The following is a 12,794-nucleotide window of genomic DNA, read 5'->3' on the forward strand; positions in this document are numbered from 1 at the left end:
TAGGTCAAGGCATAAGCAGATTGATGCATGGCCACCGAGGGCCACCGCTGGCTCCACTTGTACCACTTGCAGTGCCACCACAGGATGGAAGACAGAAAGGAAACAGGCGTCCCCACTTTTTAAAAACATTTATGTGTATGTGTGCATGTGTATATCTCTGTGTGTGTCTGTGTGTGTGTCTGTGTGTGTGTCTGTGTGTGTGTGTGTGTGTCTAGGGGAGGTAGGTCGCATGTGGAGGCCAGAGGACACCTCTCGGGACTTCTTTCTTTTCTTCACAATGTGATTTCCAGGGAAAGAACTTAGGTTTTCAGACTTGACAGCAAGCACCCTTACCCAGTGAGCCCTCTCACAGGCCCAAGCGTCTCTTCCTAGAGAGGTGCTCATCCCATCATGAGGGCTCCACTCATGACATTAATAATCACTGACAAAAGCTCCACCTTTGATCACACTGGTGATCACACAGATCAACAGATGAATTCAGGGAGGTACAATCCTGCAGTCAATAACAGCAGAGTGTCTTTCCAGCTCTCCTACCCATACACCACCTGAGAGGAAGTGCTGGGACCATCCTCTTTGGCAGAGGGAACTAGAAGTGGCCCAGTAGCCCACGTGGCTCAAAGTCAAGAGTAGCACCTAGGGGCTCAGACTGCAAAGCTTATGGTTTATTCATGGCCATACTCAGCTGTCTCTGCCACCCTTCTCAGAGAGGGAACTGAAGTCCAAAGAGGGCAGTGGCTATATGGAACTGCCCAGCCTGTCTGAGGAAGAGACTGGCCCAAGTCCACATTGAGTGGAGCCCAGTCCCCGACTGAGGCCTGGCCTGGCCACAGCATCCGGCATAAGCCTCTCTTCAGGGCCGGCTGGAAGGGCTTCAGAGGCCCTAGGCTGGGAGAGGTGGGAGAGGCATGCAGCTTGGCACTTCTTCAGGGACAGAGCTCAGCTCCACTGCCTCCCTGAAGGACACTGGGCAGAGGTGGGGGCGACGGAATCCCTGGAATGGAATGTGCATTGTCCTCAGACCTTGGATTAGGAGGGCGATCTGGGGAAGGGCTGAGAACAATGGGGACCCAGAGGACCTGCTTCTCAGACAGACAGGGCAGGGCAGAGAGGGGCAGGCTGGGAAAGGACTGTGGTTCAGGTGATGTATTTATTGAGACCACAGAATAAATGAGAGGTCCCCCTTCTCCCTCTCCTTTTCTCCACAGAACCCAGGCACCAAACCCAGGAGGATGCTGGGACATCTGAGGATGCCGGGAACTCTTCCCCCATAATTGGAACTTGCCCAGCAGCCATATGGGATGGGCTTAGGGGCAATTGTGACACCGTTGCACAGACAGAGACATGGGGCCCCAGAGGCATAACCACAGTCAGTCCTCATGCTGGGGACACACACCCCTGTTTTAGAATTTAGAATTCCTTTGGGTCAAAAGACTAGAATGTCTGGCTTAGGTATCCTAAGCCATTTTAGTAGGGCTGAGTCATTCAGTTTAGCCGAGGAACCACCCCTGAGAAGAGCGGCTCACCTTAAGCTGTGATAAAGAGATAGCGGGGATAATTAGCCCTTTAATGAGATGCTGTGCTTTTGCTCTCAGACTCCCAGCCGTTAGTGTAGTGGCTGTTAAATATTCATGAGCGGCAGGAAGGGCTTTCCCTGCCCCGGACTCCCTTTGTAAATGTTATATACTTTGTAAACTTTTTCTACTTTTTAAACTTCCCAAACCCTCAAAGCAGGAAAAGTAGCCAGCCCTCCCACGCCCAGGAGCTCCAGCAGCCAGGCCTCTCCCCCAGATTTCCCGGTCAAAAGGCAGGTGCGGCCTCTGTAACTGTGGTGAAAGTCATCTCCAGATCCTCAACAGGACGCTCTCCAGATGATGCTAACTTTAAGTGAAGAGTCTGAACAAAAGCCACCAATCACTGAAGAGGAAATCCCACCAATCCTCACACTGGAAATCTACCCTAGAAGGCTCCACCTCCCAAGGACCCCTACATAAGCACTGTCTTTCTCCAGGTCCCTGCTGTCTGCTCCCTCCCAGGAGCATAGGCAATCTTGGGAACACCCGTTCACACCCTAGACCCTCTGATAAATCTGTTTGTTGAGATTTGCTGCCTGGTGTGACTCTCTTGCCAGAAGCAAGGAAGGGAAGAGAAGGGAGAGAAGGCTCCCGAGTTGTCAGCTCAGCAGGGGATCCCCTCCCCTGGGAGCTGCAGTGCCTCTGCTGAGGAGGCTCCATCTCAGAGCTGTATGGTTCCTGGGCGTCCCAGTCGCAGGACACCTGCCATCCCAGCAGAAGGGCCAACCATGGCCATGTAGCATCTAAGTCAGAAAAGTGTAACTTCTTTTCTCCTTTCCACCTCTTTCCTAAGCGTCGTTTCTTAGGCTTTCCCTTCTACATCGCAGGCTTCCTTACTCTTTGTCCTAAGCCTGGCTTCCCACCCTGGGCTGCCCATCTGCCATGCGTCTGACCTCCCTACAGCTTTAATTGTGTGGCCTTTTCTCTTCTCCATTCCTGTCCTCTGGGCAGCTGCAGAGGGCTACAGCTTACCCGCCTTGGGGTTTTTTGCTATAAACTCTAAGAAAATTGTCCTTGAGCTCCCATTTTGAGTCCTTAATTATGAATCCTTAATTGAGTTCTTAAATTATTTAAGGAAACGATTTCCTTACTGACTTCCCCTGTATCATTTTGTCATTGCCCCACAGTTCTTCTCTTTGGACAGTCTTCCCTTATCCCACCTCAACCCCATAGACCCGGAAGGCCAGTCACTTCAGGACAAAAAATTTTTCCACCCTGGAAGTGTGCCACTGGTTCCTAGTTCCTATTTCCTGTTTCCTGTCTAAGTGCAGGGCACCCGGGGGCTCCTTCAGCCTCTGCTAATTGTGATCCCTCCCCAGCCATATTCCTTTTCAACGGTCACCTGACTAGCCTCGTCCTGGTTTCTTCTACTGTGTTCAATTTTTTTTTCCTTTTCTTTTTTTCGGAGCTGGGGACTGAACCCAGGGCCTTGCGCTTGCTAGCAAGCACTCTACCATAGTGCGTTCAATTTACATTCCCTCCTTTGGGCGCAACAGCTCTCACAGGGAGAAAGGGCTTGGGGCAAGTACAGTGTGTTTCTACAGTGTGACCTTGGCCAAGTCACCTCTCTTGCCGGTTGAACAGATGGAAAGAAGGAATATTGAAAATGCCTTGGATGAGCCCCCCAGTCATTGGCGGTCCTGATGTGGTAACCCTCCCTTGTTCGTGCCAGACACTGTCCCTGGGACCTCATGACCTTTCTCCATGTCCTGTACCCAGGACACGTTTCTAGGCTAGCACGGCCCTGGCTCAGACCTGACCTGAGCTGGGTCAGATAAACACACCCCAATAGGCTTCTGGCCTCTGATCCAATGGATGCTCTGGGGGTGTTTTCTGAGTGCCATGATGAATGTCCCTAGGAGATTCTCTGTGTCGTGAGAGCCCAGAGCCTATTTTAGGACAGATTTAACCCACTTGCCTCATGAGAATTTGATACACTTAAGGCTGAACACACATACTCTCTCATTGGCACAATTCACCTCTTGTTTTCTCACGTTATATGTTACTATAATGTTCTGTGCTCTCCAACATAGGCAAGTACACACACACACACACACACACACACACACACACACACACCCTTATTATTGCCCTACCTTTCTGCTCCATGTACCTATCCACCATTTACCCATCTACTCATTCACCACACCCATCCATCATCCATCTATCCATCTGTCCATCTGTTCATCCATCTATCCATCCATCTGTCCAACTGTCTGTCCATCCATCCATCATCCATCCATCCACTCTACTCACCTACTCACCATCCTCCTCCCATTCATCCAACTGCTCATACACCACATCCATCCATCATTCATTCATCCAGTCTACTTACCCACCTACCATGTCTTCTCCTATCCATCTATCTGCTCATATACCACATCCATCCATCGTCCATCCGTCCATCCATCTGTTCGACCGTCCATCCATCTATCCATCCATCTATCTATCCATCTATCCATCCATCCATCCATCCATCATCCATCCAGTCTACTCACCCACCCACCATGTCTCCTCCTCCATCCATCTTCTCATTCACCACACCCATCTATCCATTCATCTACCCATATAACCAGCTACCTACATATCTATCATCTATTTGTCTCTCTGCTTACCCATCCATCACGTTTTCATCTTTCTTTCTTTCTATCCACCTACTCCACACTTATGAAGAGCCACATTTAGAAGTCTCAGACCTCAGTTTCCATGGGTCTCAAGGCCAAAGGCACAGACAAGGCATCATTAGTGCATTACGGTCAGAAAAATCCTGAGCCATAGGAACCCAGTGTGAGAGGCCCAGAGAAGGCGACTCAGAAGAGATACCTTGATCTGAATCTTGAAACTTGTGAGTCCCAGGGACAAGGTTCTGGACAAGGGAATCCTGGGGAGAGGGACCAGTGTTTATCAGATACTGCAGGAGAGACTGGGCAGGGGGCTGTGTGCCAGCCTTAGCCAGGTGGACAGGGCTGTTAGTGAGGAGGACAGCTTCCTGCTGGTGTCTGGCTAAGCTCATCTTAGATGGCCATGACTGCTGGCGCCTGTGATGTCACCTGGGTGGTTGCCCGTGGGTCCAGATCCTCCTAGGAAAGTCTCATCCATGCCCCAAACCTCAGCTGACAACACTGCTTACTCTTTACCTCATGGTAGGAAAATCTAGGAATAGCAAGTCCCCCATGCAGAAAGTGGGTGCCCAGTCCCCAAACCATCACCCTGACACTGCTCTTAAGGCTCTGGGACGCTCCTCTCCATACCTGTCTGGAGCTCCCGATTCCTCCAGTGTCTATGTTGGTCTCTAACTCCCTGTGTCTTCCACTCCAGAACAGGAAACCCTTCTTCAAGTTCACAGCCTCACTTGGCCTTCAGGTGCCAGCCCAGCTCTGATTCTCAGCCCTGCCCATCTCCCCTTGATCCATACACCCTGGTGTGGAAATGGGCCATGTTCTTCAGGCTCCAGGGCATGTCCTGATGCTCCCTCTGCACAGAGCCTTCCCTGAGGGGTCGCTGGGAAGGAGACCTCTTGCTCATATGAGGGTGAACCCTTTGGGAGGAGTTGGGGACACGCAAGAGAGGAGCCTGGGAGGTTGAGGCTTAATTCAGATGATAGACAGGACAGTGTGGACCTGGAGGAGGGCTGAGCTAAGCTGTCTGAATGAGGACCGCCTCTTCTTATGCTGCCACCAGAATCAGAGACTCCTAATGCACAGAGATTTCCAGGTCAGAAGGGAGCCAGTAAGACCCTCCCAATCCAGTACAACAAAGCCACTCTGACTCATAGGGGCCTCTATTGCCACCCTGAAGTCTCAACCGAGGTGAGGCTGGGGGAGCGATTAGATGAGCACAACCGTGGCCATGTTTTCTCAATAAAGTTCCTGAGTCCCAGAGCAGTATGAAGGGTGGTGAACCAATGTGTGCTCACCACCGCCACCACCGCCACACCCGGACTTCACCCATTTCCATCTCTGGCTGTGCAGACATGCATGACAAGACACTGGCAACCATGACTGTCCAGCATTGGCTTTCCCCTCATCCTGACCCATGTCTCTCCCCAAGTTCTCTCAGCCCTGAGTGGGAATACGGAGGGCAGTGTCCATACAGTCTCAGTTCCGAGGACTGACAGTCACTCCTCCAGCTAGAAACTCTAAAAGCCACAGAGCAGGGGGCCACTAAGCAGTCTGAGTGACAAGCTGTTGTAAGGAAAATGCCCTGAGGCTGGGCTTGCTGGCCATAGCATCCTGTGGTACCTGCTAGCCTCATAGCAGGAGGTCTTAGTGTCTGTGTCTCCTGAGGAGCACTGTGGGAGCACCACATCCATGTCTGCAGAGTGTATCATAGGGATATCTCATCAACATTATCTTGTGGAGCACCCTATCCTCATCTCTTGGGAAGCATCTTGGGACCACTACTCCCCCAATTTTGGGAGAGCATTATATCTGTACCTCATGTGGAGCACTGTGGGAGCACTGTAGGAACACGATTTCATGTAGGGTGACTTGGGAATGACTTTCTTCACAAAGCAGTACCTGGTGTGACTTTCAGCAAGCACTCGATAAGATGCCCTGAGGTCACGAGGTCACCATTCTTTTTCTTTTCTCTCTGCCCCCAACCCCCAAGACAGGGTCTATGTACATAGGCTAGCCTGGAAGTCCTCCTCACTTCCTCCTTCTGTGCTGGGGTTACAGGCATGGGCCAGCTTCTTTGTGAACATGTTTGCTCCTGTGGTAGCTGGGAGCAGTCTCACTCAGGAGCATCTAGGAGCTCCAGGCTTGTCTTAGATTCTCAGAGACAGTGCCTCCCTCCTATGAAGACTGCAGTCAAGGACCCCAGTACCTCCCAGTGGTTGCTATTGACACCAAAGACAATGGAGTAGGAGGGAAGGCAGAAGGGGGCTGTTGTGGCAGTATGACTCTAGGGGGCTCTCTGCCTAACACACTGTACAGCTACCCTTTCAGCTTGGTTTTAGTGTGCCGTACCGTGCTATGCAGCCTCCAACCAGGCATGCTCAGCCTTACCTCAGCCTCTAATCTTTCCTAGAAGCAAGGTTCCCCACTCTGCTAAGCAGACCTGGCCTGCATCCCGATACCTGCTCTGATTGCTATGGAGCTGCTGTCTTCTCTCTGACGATATCTTCATGTCTCATGCCTGATGTTCAAGTGTCTGATCTATCTCCCTAGACTTCTTCAGCCTTTGAACATGACCCTGGTTGGAGCTGGAGATGGGGGCCCACCGCCTAGGCTCCCCAACAGGTGCAGGGCTTCAGGCTGTTCCTTCCCCAGTCCTGCCCCCTGTTTCACCCCTTGAGGGTGTATGCACAAACACCTGCCAAGTGTCTTCGGTGACAATACATTCCCTTCCTCAGCAAATATTTGCCTCCCATGGTTCAGCCCACCTGCAGACCACTCAGGAGAGGACAGAAGGGAGAGTGGCAGGGAGCCAGCAAGGGGGGGCCGCAGAGGAGAGTCCTATTATTGTGGTGTTTCATCACTCAAAGCATGGGGCCCATGGAGGGGTGTACCAGGGAGTGAGACCAGCTCTGGGCACCTTGGAACAACTGGAGATTGTCTGTGGGGCACAGTTAGACGAGCGGCAGGCTCCTGGTGGAGTCTGGCTGAGGGCTGCAAGCAGCTGGTTGTACTTGAGATGACTTGTGATTCATCAAAACACCCCAAACCTTGTGGACCATTTAGAGCATATTCAGACCTGCACAGAACAGCATGGAGATTCCTCTATATACACTACCCCAGTGTCACTGTCTGAGAAGAGGGTCACCACTTCCGTTGACAGCACAAAGCCATCACTTACGGCAACAGTTTTGACCCCAGCCCTGGTTTCTCTGGCACCCTGGTGCTCATGGACTGCAAGACTGAAGCTGGCCTCTGGGAGTCCCTGGACACATCGGGACCTATTCTACCCGAGCTAGCATTATGGTAGTTGACTGAGTCACCAAAAAGCAGAGGAATTCCAACTTCTGAGCCCCAACTCTTGTGAGGAAGCCTGCCCATGCATGTCTCCTTGTGAGGGAGGGCAGTGAGCCCCATTTACAGATGAGAAAATGGAACCACAGAGCACTCAGTGGCAAAAGTGGTTTGGGAAAGTGTATCTGATCCTAAGCCCTACCTCAGTGTATACCAAATGCACACCAAAGAGGAAAAAACGCCGTTTGTTTTGATTGTCAGAGAAGTGTTAGGAAGCTAGGTATCTAATCATTGTCCTCTGACTGTCTGAGGGTCCTGTACAGGGCCTGGTGTGGCACTCTGCAGGGACTCAGAGCCTTCGAATGCTGACCACTCTCCTCCTCCTCTTCCTCTTCCTCCTCCTCCTCCTCCTCCTTCTTCTTCTTCTTCTTCTTCTTCTTCTTCTTCTTCTTCTTCTTCTTCTTCTTCTTCTTCTTCTTCTTCTTCTTCTTCTTCTTCAATTATTTATTTATTTAATGTATATGAGTACACTGTAGCTCTTCAGACACCAGAAGAGGGCATCAGATCTCTTTACAGATGGTTGTGAGCCACCATGTGGTTGCTGGGAACTGAACTCAGGACCTCTGGAAGAGCAGTCGGTGCTCTTAACCGCTGAGCCAGCTCTCCAGTTCGAACCACTCACTTCTGATGGAGGATTGAGGCCAGGGCTGCCAGGAGCAGTTTCAGGCAGGTGTCCTCGAGTAGCACTAAGCTCTGTGGCTCTAAGCCGTTGTCCCAGCCTGGCCCTAACATGTCAGAGATACTCACACTGGAGCGTCATACTCGCTCTCTGCAGGGATCATTCTGGTGCACGTCTGTAACATGGCCTTCCCTCTGTGGCCATGCTTACGTAGCCGAGATTCGAACCCAGGAAGGTGACTCAAAGTTACCATGCTTGTTTCCACTCTTGGTTGCTCTCTGATTTGCAAACGGCCTGGGGAAGGCTCTCCTTGACGTGGAGTCTCTCTGTCCTCTCCAGCCACAAAGGAGGTTTAGACAGACTGTGTGCCCCTGACTCAAGAATTCTTCCTTGGGGAGATGTCGACTATGTCCGCTTCCTCCTTATAAGGTCCCAACAACCAGATGAACAGCCATACAACTCTACTGAAGCTCACCCGAGGGAACCAGAATGTTTATTGTGCTTACTTGTAAAGCATTGGTGACCCCAAAGCAGCCACCCTGGAAACTCCACACCCAGCATGGATGATGGGTCCTCCAAGGTTCCATAAATGGGGCCCTCTTCATCACACACCCCAGCATGTATTCTTGCTCCTCTCAAGACCCTGAAGCCATGCGCAATTAGGGCATATAAGTGACTGAGAGGAGAAGCTGGATTCTCAGGCAAAGACCCAGTGACTCTCTACTCCCCCTTTAAGGGAATGTCAACAGTCACCAAGTTGGTCCCTCGTGGTCCGACTGACTGCAAGCCGGCATACCTGATCTGATGAAGACAGCAGCTGTTTTGCTCAAAGAACCACACTTTACAACACTCCCATTTCAGCAGGGGTGGGAGGCAGGAGAGTGGGCCTGTTGCTGTCTCTCTGGCTCCAGGGCATGGGCCTCAGCTCAGACCCATCTAGCCCAGGTGGGCCTCCTCACTTCATCCTGTTCACAGAGCCAAGGGGCTATCGTGTCGGCAGAGCGTGACCCCTCCCAACAGAAGGCATCTCAGTCACCCCTGCCAACATCCCAATGCCTCAGTGTATTCGCAGGTGGGCTGCCTGCCTCTCTGAGTCTCCCCCAACTCCCGTCCCCACACCTCAGTATGAGCCAGAAAAGGGCTGGGCAGGGTGGTGAAGGAAGCCTCAGATGGAGCTGTAGGCTGGCTCTCATGCTCAGCAGACCTTCAGTGTGGCTGTGCCCTGGGCAAGTTAGCAGGGCTTTCTGACTTCACTGGCTTCACCCGACCTTCAGCAAGCTCAGGGGCCACGCTGTGCAGATAGGCTTTACCCAACCAAGGAGGTGCTGGCAATGGGAGGGGCTTCTGCTTTAGACTTTGCTCTCTCCCATGACCCGTTCCTCCCTCCCACCCTTTCCCACTGATCCTTGCCGTCACGTCACATTGACAAGGAATGCTTTCGGGTTTTTCAAGGACCATTGCCCCCACTCGAAAGCTAGCTCTGTACACATCCCACACGGGGAGCTCAGACAGCCCCAGGCAGGAGGCCCCCGAGGATCTGTCTGCCCAGACTATAAAGCAGGAGCCAGGAGGCCAGGCAGGGAACTGCAGGTTAGAGAGGCTGGGGGCTGCAGGGGCTGCAGGGACTGCAGGGGCTGCAGGGGCTGCAGGGAGGGTAAAAAAGGCACAGAGGTTGGCTTTGATTTGCCCTACAGCCTGGGAGTGTGGGACCACCTATAGGTCTTCAGGTTATATTCACAGGGGCCAGCGCCATGAGTATACTACATCTAGACCCCCTTAGCCTCCCTCTGGAGGCTCCTAGCGCTCTCAGCCACTTACTCTCTTGGGCCTGGGTGCAGCAAATGGGAACAGTGTATAGGGCAGAGTCGCTGGGATGCTGATGTGCAACAGCCTTGTGTGGAGAGGTGTGGCCGGGACTTTGCAGTCAGATAGTTAAAGGCCGAGCTCGGCCATTCCCCAGCTGTGTGGTATTGCGAGAGTCTATTAACTTCTCTGAGCCTCTGTTTCCCAGCATTTAAACAAACTAAGGTATAAAGCTGGCAGAGTGAAGCTTGCCAATCTTACACGCACAGCTCAAGTACTTTTCCATATGTAAACAGTCACACACCTCTCTAAAAGTTCCCTTGTGGGGCTTCAGTTTCTTCACGAGGCCTGTCGCACACTGGGTTCCATGTCCCGCACATAGGGTGCCTGATTCACCAGGGCTGTTAATTCCCACTCAAGTTTGTTCAGCAAGTTCCACTCATGTTAGTTTCTCTGCAAGCCTGAATTTTACTCCCAGAAAACTAGAGTAATCAAGCAGTAGTCCCGGCTTGACTGTGTGGCGCAAGAACAACTCCCTTCTTTGGGTGAATAAGGAGATTAGACTAGATGTTTCCCTAGGCCATCCTAGGCTCTGTGTTTAAATGTTGTGGTCTGGGACCCTTGGTTGTTCCTCTCAGTTAGCCAAGTGACCTGAGCCTCTGAGTGGGTTACGTACATTTGGAAAGAGGAAGACAAATGTTTTTGCCTGTCAGCTGGCTGGGATAGCCCCTGAGGGGCACACCCAGAACCCTATGTCAAGGTGAATATACTCCACCCCAGACTGCACAAGCATTTTTTAGAGACCCCTTTACCTCCCCGATGGCCTCTGACCCATTTCACATCTGTCAGGAAGGAATCGGAGGTCCTGGCCTTTCCTCCACTCTGGGGACACTCTCTGAGCAGATGAGAGTGAAGTGAGACAAAGCCTCTTGGTTCCTCCACCAGTGCAGACTGATGCAGCTGAGAGCTGTACCGCCTTGAGCCAGCTAGATAATGGGAGAGCAGAAGTCTAGGTCAGATAGGAAAAGCTTGTCCCAGGTAGGCCCAGCATAGCCAGGGCCCCACATTACAGCCGCCATCCACTGTCCCACCAGGAAGCCTGCAGCCTTGTTAGCAAGTGGGCACGAGTGCCCCCTGCTGGGCAAGTATATGCCCTGAGGACAAAACTCCGCCTGAAGACAGGCAGGTGAAGGTTGGTGTCTTGGCCTCCTCTTCCCTAGTTGGTTGATTTTGGGCAAATTGGCAGTTACTGTCTTCTTTGGATGAATGTGTGTTTATGGGTGTGGAGGTCACAGGTTAACATGGAATGCAGTCCCTTATCTTCCTTCTTCTCTTTCTTTCTTTCTTTCTTTCTTTCTTTCTTTCTTTCTTTCTTTCTTGAGACAAGGACTTTCATTGAACATTAGAGCTCACTGATTAGGCTGGGGGTGGAGGTGGAGTGGCCAGTGAGTTCCAAGAGTTCAGCTGTCTCTGTCTGCCCTAAAGTTACAGTTCTGGATCACCGTGCTTTTATATGGGTGTTGGGATTCAAACTTGGTGCCTCTGCTTGCGTGGCAGGCCTTTACCAACTGAGCCATTTCTCTAGAACCTTCTAGATACGAACCCCCAAAGGCTCATCTATAGTAACTTGGTACCAGATTCCACCGTGTTAAAAGTTTGAGGGCTTCTGAGATGGCTCAGTGTGTCCCATATTGTAAAAGAAGGAACAGACTACTGCAAGCTGCGATCCGTCTTCCACACATGCATCGTGACTGTGCATTGTGTGCACACATATGCATGTGCACATACAAATAATTAACAAATTAAAAAATAACTGTGGTGAGAATTTTGGCTTCTTTGAAAAACACAGGAGCATTATGGGAATATGCTTTCATTTTGATCCCATGTGTGGTGTGTGGGGCTACTTCAGATGGTCCACAGCAGCTGACTATGATTTGCCTTGTGCTCTAGCAGGTGCATGATTTTGCCAGCTGCAGATAGGTTCTGCAGTTGTGTGATGTTTGGAATTCTGGGGACTTTTGAGAGGGTGGGTCATCGAGTGGTGGTGGTTATGGTGGTAGTGATGGTGGTGGTGATGGTAGTAGTGATGGTGGTGGTGATGGTGGTAGTGATGGTGATGGTGGTGGTGATGCTGGTAGTGATGCTGGTAGTGATGGTGGTAGTGATGGTGGTGGTAATGTTGGTGGTGATGGTGGTGGTGATGGTGGTAGTGATGGTGGTGGTGATGGTGGTGGTGGTGGTGGTAGTGGTGGTGGTGATGGTGGTAATGATGGTGGTAGTGATAGTGGTGGTAGTGGTAATGGTAGTAGTGATGGTGGTGGTGATGGTGGTAGTAGTGGTAATGGTGGTAGTGATGGTAGTGGTAGTGGTAATGGTGGTAGTGATGGTGGTGGTGATGGTGATGGTGATGGTGGTGGTGATGGTGGTGGTAGTGGTGATGGTGGTAGTGATGGTGGTGGTGATGGTGATGGTGGTGGTGATGGTGGTGGTGATGGTGGTGGTGATGGTGGTGATGGTGGTGGTGGTGGTGGTGGTGATGGTGGTAGTGATGTGGTAGTGATGGTGGTGGTGATGGTGATGGTGGTGGTGATGGTGGTGGTGATGGTGGTGATGGTGGTGGTGGTGGTGGTGGTGATGGTGGTAGTGATGTGGTAGTGATGGGTCGTTGGTTGGTTGCTGTTGGCTGCAGTTTGTTAAGTAGAAATGCTCAAAGAAGAAAGAAGAAGAACTTAGATATCCTGACAGCAAAGATAAACTTGCCCCAAGTAACTCGATGCCCCTAACCAGCAGGAAGTAGTCTAACAATAATGTCACCCCCTCCCCCAATCC

General features: G+C 51.5%; 1 long non-coding RNA gene across 1 annotated transcript; it reads left to right on the top strand.

Annotated features, from left to right (window-relative positions):
- The first annotated feature begins 866 nt into the window (after window positions 1–866).
- Window positions 867–2,099, top strand: LOC134484909 (uncharacterized). The gene is made up of 2 exons (XR_010062719.1): window positions 867–1,138; window positions 1,732–2,099. It is a non-coding gene; the product is annotated as an uncharacterized LOC134484909 (long non-coding RNA).
- The last annotated feature ends 10,695 nt before the right edge of the window (window positions 2,100–12,794 follow it).

The sequence above is a fragment of the Rattus norvegicus genome, chromosome 1, assembly GCF_036323735.1.
Source record: "Rattus norvegicus strain BN/NHsdMcwi chromosome 1, GRCr8, whole genome shotgun sequence".
Taxonomy (NCBI): domain Eukaryota; kingdom Metazoa; phylum Chordata; class Mammalia; order Rodentia; family Muridae; genus Rattus; species Rattus norvegicus.